The sequence below is a fragment of the Quercus suber genome, unplaced genomic scaffold, assembly GCF_002906115.3.
Source record: "Quercus suber isolate HL8 unplaced genomic scaffold, Cork oak 2.0 scaffold_258, whole genome shotgun sequence".
In the NCBI taxonomy this organism is placed as follows: domain Eukaryota; kingdom Viridiplantae; phylum Streptophyta; class Magnoliopsida; order Fagales; family Fagaceae; genus Quercus; species Quercus suber.
The window spans coordinates 192,574-199,003 of record NW_027069714.1 but is presented as its reverse complement, the minus strand read 5'-3'; the positions used below and the strand labels follow the sequence as shown (position 1 = coordinate 199,003).

At 33.8% G+C, this 6,430-nt stretch overlaps 1 long non-coding RNA gene across 1 annotated transcript; it reads left to right on the top strand.

The window, feature by feature from the left end:
* Positions 1 to 1,720: 1,720 nt before the first annotated feature.
* On the top strand, positions 1,721 to 3,399 carry LOC136070758 (uncharacterized). The gene is made up of 2 exons (XR_010631986.1): positions 1,721 to 1,953; positions 2,156 to 3,399. It is a non-coding gene; the product is annotated as an uncharacterized LOC136070758 (long non-coding RNA).
* Positions 3,400 to 6,430: the final 3,031 nt, after the last annotated feature.

Here is a 6,430-nt window from a genome sequence, read left to right as displayed (position 1 = left end):
TCTTAGAATAGTGAACCTTCATTTTTATTGGGAGAAAGACTAAAGAGTGCTCCACTATATATTTGCCCCTATTGAAGAAAAGGTCCCACTTGGGGTTAGAATGGGACAATTGAACTGGGAGAAGAGGACCCCAATTAGGAGAGAATAATGGGGACCTTTTGAAGTGGAGAGACAAATTTGAGAAATCTACTTTAAAAGGTGGCCCCTATTATTTGATCACGGATTTGGGGCAAATGTTAAAAAGTATTGTTATGTGTTTATTAAAATTAAAATAAATCAGGTCCTATTTAATAAAAAATTTAGATAAATATAATAAAATTTATAAAGTTGACAAAATATTGACATAAAGTTGGGTATGCGGTTGACAAAAATTCTGACATAGAGTGGTCCTGAAATAGTATTCAAATTTTCTTTTGAAGTAAATTTGATATAATTAGAAACGAATGGCATAAGTTGAAACTAAAAAAGAAAAAAAGAAAAAAAAAAAGAGGTAAATTTCTCAAATTTCTAACTACTTATAGATACACGACCCCCCTCCCCCACAACAAAAAAAAAAAATTGCCCCATTCATTCCAACCCCAACCACGCGGCTCCTCAAGTATAAATGCCATTTTGTCAAAAGAAAAAAGATACTACCATATAATGTCTGGATTTGAATCACAAGGCAAGGAAGCTAGCACAGGTTTGAGATGTACTACATGGATCTAAGGCACGCACTTCTTTTTGCGATAAACATCCTAAAATCTTAAGTAGGAAGAGCTTGAGATTGGGAACCCTTCAACACAATTGGTGCTCCCACTTGGAATAAGAGTTTTATGGTGAGTTTGGTTCAGCTTTTTGTAAAAGTACATAATAAAAAAGTGAAGTTTTCAAAAAGTGCATAATGAAAAAGTGCATTTTTAAAAAACTAAGTGTTTGGTAAAAACTGTTAAAAAGTGCTTTTTGAAAAAGTTGAGTGTTTGGCTAGCACTTATAAAAGTGACAGTTTGAGGAATAAATTACCAAAAAGGACAATGTATATATAAGGGAGTTTATTTCATTTTTTTTTTTTGGATGTGAGTTTATTTCATACTTAAATCAACTACTTCATATGCTTAAATCAATTTTTTTCTTTCTAAAAAAATTATTTTTTTCTCACCAATATTAACTAATAATAACCTATCCCTTAAGATTTATTGTGAAAGTATGGTGATAATATTATGATAAAAATTGATACTGATTTTAATTGGACGTACTATTAAAATTATTTTTTCTCTTAATGCAAGTTATGGACACAACATTTTTACAAAAATTTCACAATAAAGTCTATATGACAAGTTGTTAATAGTAGATAAAAATAATAATAATGTCATAAGTAGGTCCAAATGACCAATAATAACTTACTGTGTAAAATTTATTATGAGAAGTGTTACATTCACAACATTTTTTGTAATATTTTCACAACAAAATTTATGTGGAAAGTTGTTACTAGTTCTAATTTGAATCCACCACTGAAATTATTTTTTTTACTAACCAATATTAACTAATAACAATCTGTTACTTAAAATTTATTGTGAAAATATTGTGAAAATATTACGATAGCATTTCTTAATTAGAATTTTTTATTTTTTATATTATTTTTCCTTTCTTCATGTCACTTTCAGCCATATGTTTCATTTCTTTTTCTTTTTTTTTTTCTTTTTTTTTCTCTCCTCCACACACGTCTCCACTATCTCTACCCCCTTCTTTTATTTTCCTTTTCTCCCTCATTCAGAAGAATCAAAACATTCCAGGGAGCTCTATTCTCTCTTTCTTTCTCAAGCTCTCTCTCTCTCTCTCTTCTTTTTTTTTACTTAATTCCAAAACTCTCTCTGCACTAAGAAAATTTTCCTTTTCTCCCTCATTCAAGAACATTCCAGGGAGCTCTCATCTTCATGCTGTTGCTCATCTTCGTCCCCAACCCAGTTCAGATGGGTCAGATGGCTTCTGTCTTCTGTCTTTTTTTTTTTTTTTTTTTTTTTTTATTTGATTAATTTTAAAATTGTGTTTTTTTTTTTTTTTTTTTTTTTTTTTTTTATTTGATTAATTTTAAAATTGTGTTTTTGAGTTTGTATTTTCATAATCTGATTATGCTTGAGTTTAGAGATGTTTGAGAGAAAGATTGTTGTGTTTGTAGCGTTTATTCTGTAGCAGAGTAGCACGGAGAGGACCTTTGTAGCAGCACAGTGAGCACACGGAGAGGGCAGAGTTAAGAGGAGATGAGAGGCGTGAGGGAGCTGGCTTGCACAGAGCAGAGAGATGAGATGAGAGGAATGAGGCTGTGCATGAGACTCTGAAGAAGACACCTTGCCCTTTATTGAAGGGCAATTTGGTAATTGAACTCACCCCCAATAGATATATATTAAATGCCCACACCAACTTTTACAAAATGGACCGAAGCTGTTTCAAAACTCAAACGCGTGTTTCTTCACAAACAACTTTTTCCAAAAAAGTTGCGTTTTATACTCATCAAACACTATTTTTGGGCTGGCTTTTTTGAAAAGGCAACTTTTGGGCTTCAAAAGTTGAAACAAACGGGTACTTACTCTAGCTAGTCTCTTGCTCATTTTTCCCTTCACCTCTTTCACCTACATAAAAGTACCCCTCAAACTCAATACATGCCACTTAATTGTAAGATTTGGAAAATTTGACCCTCGTCTTACAATTTTATTAGTGGCCTCTATTGTGTTCCCACAAGCTGTCTTTTGGTATGCCGACCCAATCATTATAATCATCTCATTTTGTCATTCTTGGCTTTTAAATGTGCTTGGGAGCTTTTTGTTCTGGCTGCAAAACGTGCTTACTAGTGTTCTGGTGATTAACATCATAATAAGGGCAACTATTAAGGTGGCACAACCTACATGAGGTTGAAGCTTTTGACTGGTACCAACAAACAACAATCACAGGAGCTGGTGAGTTCAAATGGTGGAGCTTTAGATGGTGCTATTGAAGTTTTTGTGGTCTAGTGGTCAGCTACTCATGAGTCTCTTCCTTTCTAGTCTCTCCTTGTTTTCCCTCCCTTGTTCCATTTTCAATAATATGTTTCTTTTCCTTTTCATTTTAGAACATTTTCAATGTATTTGTATTTGGTCTTGTCTGGATTTTTTTTTTTTTAGGTAAACAGAGCAATTGAGATTAACTAAGAAACAACAGATACAACAGATTAGAACCGTTCATTCATGGTTCCCACAGCATCAAAACCAACTAAGAGAGCAACATCAGCAGGGGGAATGGAAAATTACAAAATCTTGAGAAAGTAAGGCGCCTCTCCTAGCAAGAGCATCGGCACACTTATTTACTTCTCTATAACAATATTGAATTCGGACTCTCGGAATTTTCTTTAATCCCTCTTTGCAATTAGCAATAAGAACGCCATTTCCATGGGTTTTCTCTTCACCTTTTAGTAACAGGTACACCACAATCTTCGCATCCAATTCAATCAGCATGTTAGTCAAGTTCAAATCAATGCATAAATTGATCCCGTCCCTTAGCGCCCTTAGTTTTGCTGCTACACTGGTGGTATGACCAATAGCTCGAGCATAACGACGCACCCAGTTCCCAATGGAGTTTCTAATAATACTACCACCACCAGCTTTGCCTGGATTACTCAAGGAAGACCCGTAAGAGTTTTGCTTAAACCAGTTTTCTAGAGGAGGAACCAACGTACTTGAATGGAGCATGTGGTGCGTTTATGCCTTTCGTTTAGTCCAAGGTAAGCAAACTCCGAAACTTTGGCTAATGTTTTTGCCATGACTGGTTTAAGAGTGGTATGGTCCCTAAAAATTACCCTATTCCGCCATAGCTATAAACTCCAAACTCCAAAGGGGAAAATAATTCCCCAATTAATGCCAATACCAGCAGCCTTGTGGGACGTGCAGTTAATTTTGAGCCAGTCCGAGAGGTTTGCACCATAAAATAAATTCGAGTGGATGGGAGGAGGGAAGGAATCCCAAAAAGCTCTAATATGAGGACAATCTCTGAGCATGTGCAAGATTGATTCTGTTGCAGAGTTGCAAATCGAGCAACAAAGGGGAACGTTGAGGCCTCTAGCAGCAAGGACTTCTTTAACTGGTATGCTTTTATGGAGACATTGCCATAAAAAGCATTTAATTTTAGGTTGAGTAATCGTCTTCCAAACCCACTGCCCTTTAAAAGATCCGTATGGATAGTTGTCATTGTCCATACAAGCCATCTTGTAGGCTTCTTTGAGCTCAAAGTTCCCATTGGGTGAGGAAGCCCATTTAATGCGATCCATACTATTAGCAGCCAAGGGGAAGGGGGTGGCTTTGATTTTTTGACAAATGGTAGGGGGGAGTGCAAAGGAAAGTCCATTAAGACTCCAATCTCTATGATGAATAATATCCTTCAACAAAAGATCTTCCTCCCTGTGAAATGTAGTCCCCCCTAGATCGTGGGTTTTACATGGAGTCGCCACTTATTTAATTTAAAAGGGAAAATAAGAAAATCTTTAATAAAAATACTTCTATTGTATTAATGTATATTACAATTTACATCAGATTTTGTAACAAAAATTTACAATGCTTTTTTGTCCTAGATACAATCTAAGAAAAGTAAATTACATTGCTTTATTTCCTAGTTACATTCTAAAAAATGTAAAATTACATGTGCAAAAGCATAGTTTAGAACCCTTGATCTTGGTTTGGAGGCTAATTTACGAGATGGGAAGAGATTAAGCATCCATCTCACCCGGTAAAACAGGTCTCCTAGGTTAAGGTGGCCAATGTCATGTCATGTCAAACAAATACAAACAACATGTCATATAAACATCTTAATTTGTAGGAATTGTAAACAAATATGTGTTAGGGGAATTAGACATAAAAAGACACAAAAAGTGAAACTTGTTAGATAACAATTTTAATGTAAGGAAAACATTAAAGTAATGGCATGTTCATTCAAGAAATCAATGTAAGTAAAGAATTCCTAGCCTAGACATCTTCATCTAAGCATGTGAAGAGAAAACAAAGTTGTCATGTTATTTGTCATCAACATAATTGTAGAGAGAAACAAATAAAAATAAAACATTTGAGCATATTTGATCATCCAAGCAATTATGAAAAGAAGTAAAGAAAAATCCCTAGACATGTTTATCTAAAGACAATCAAAATACTTAGACATGTTCGTTCAAGCATTTTTAAAAAAGTAAAACAATTACCTAGACATGTTCATCTAAGTATTGAAGAGAAAGTTGTGTTTTAGCCTAGAAGTGTTCATCTAAGCATTCAAGAGAAAAATTGTGTATTAGCCTAGAAGTGTTCATCTAAGCATGTAAAAGGAATAACAATGAGACATATAGGCATGTTCATCCAAGCATATCATAAAAAAAAACAAATAATGACTTGTTAAACATTTATTCAAGCTTGTGTAGAAAGTTAAGAACATAATTAACTACTTACCAGCATAGAACATAAATTAAAAAAAGAGGAAGTGATCACTTAAAGGGCTAGGGAGAAAGCAAGGAAGTACTAAACTACAACCAAAGTAGGAACAATGGTTGTACAACAGCTTTTCTTTTCTGCTTTCTCATTAGCTCTCTAGAGGGAATTCGGGGTCCAGAAAATGGAAGAGGTCTTCTCTATTTATAGGGGAAGGGATGGCTTAGCTTTAAAACTAAGTTATTAGCTTTCTTTTGAAGCTAAAGGGGGGGGGGGAGATAACCTGTTTAAATGAGCTGGAACGGATTTGGTGTTAATCTCCATTTGAATTTTGAAATGATGCTGCACCTGCTTCGTATTTTGACTTTAACTTTCTGCACAAAATTCCAATTGATTCGAGAAGGGTGTTTTTTGAAAGGAAATTCAATTATCTACAACTTTGTTAGAAATAGAGAAAGCCAAATTTCAACGTTATCTAGGCCAAAAATGTGTTTCAAATTGCTGTTGAAAATAGTAACATTTTTTGAGCATTTTTGAAATTTTTCACAGGATGTATCTGTTTCTTATCCTATTTATTTTTCAAAAAAAAAAAATTTCTTCTGAAGCTAAAGGAAGGGATAAGCCTATTAGATAAGCTTGAACTAATTTGAGTTTGATCCCCATTTGAAATTTTGAAAGATGAGTGAAGATGATGCTGAATTTGTGTTATCTTCTGCACCTGTTTCGTATTTTGGCCATAACTTTCTGCTCAAAATTTCAATTGATTCGGGATTGATGTTTTATGAAAGGAAATTTAATTCTCTACAACATTAATAGAAATAGAGAAAACTAAATTTCAACGTTTTCCAAGCCAAAAATGTGATTCAAGTTGCTGCTGAAGATAATGACGTTTTTTTGAGCATTTGTCTGTTTTTTTGAATTTTTCATGGATTATATCTTTTTCTATTTCCAAATTTTTTTTTCAAAAGAGCATATAAGATGGCATAAAGGAAAACATTTTTTTTTTTTATTTCTTTAAA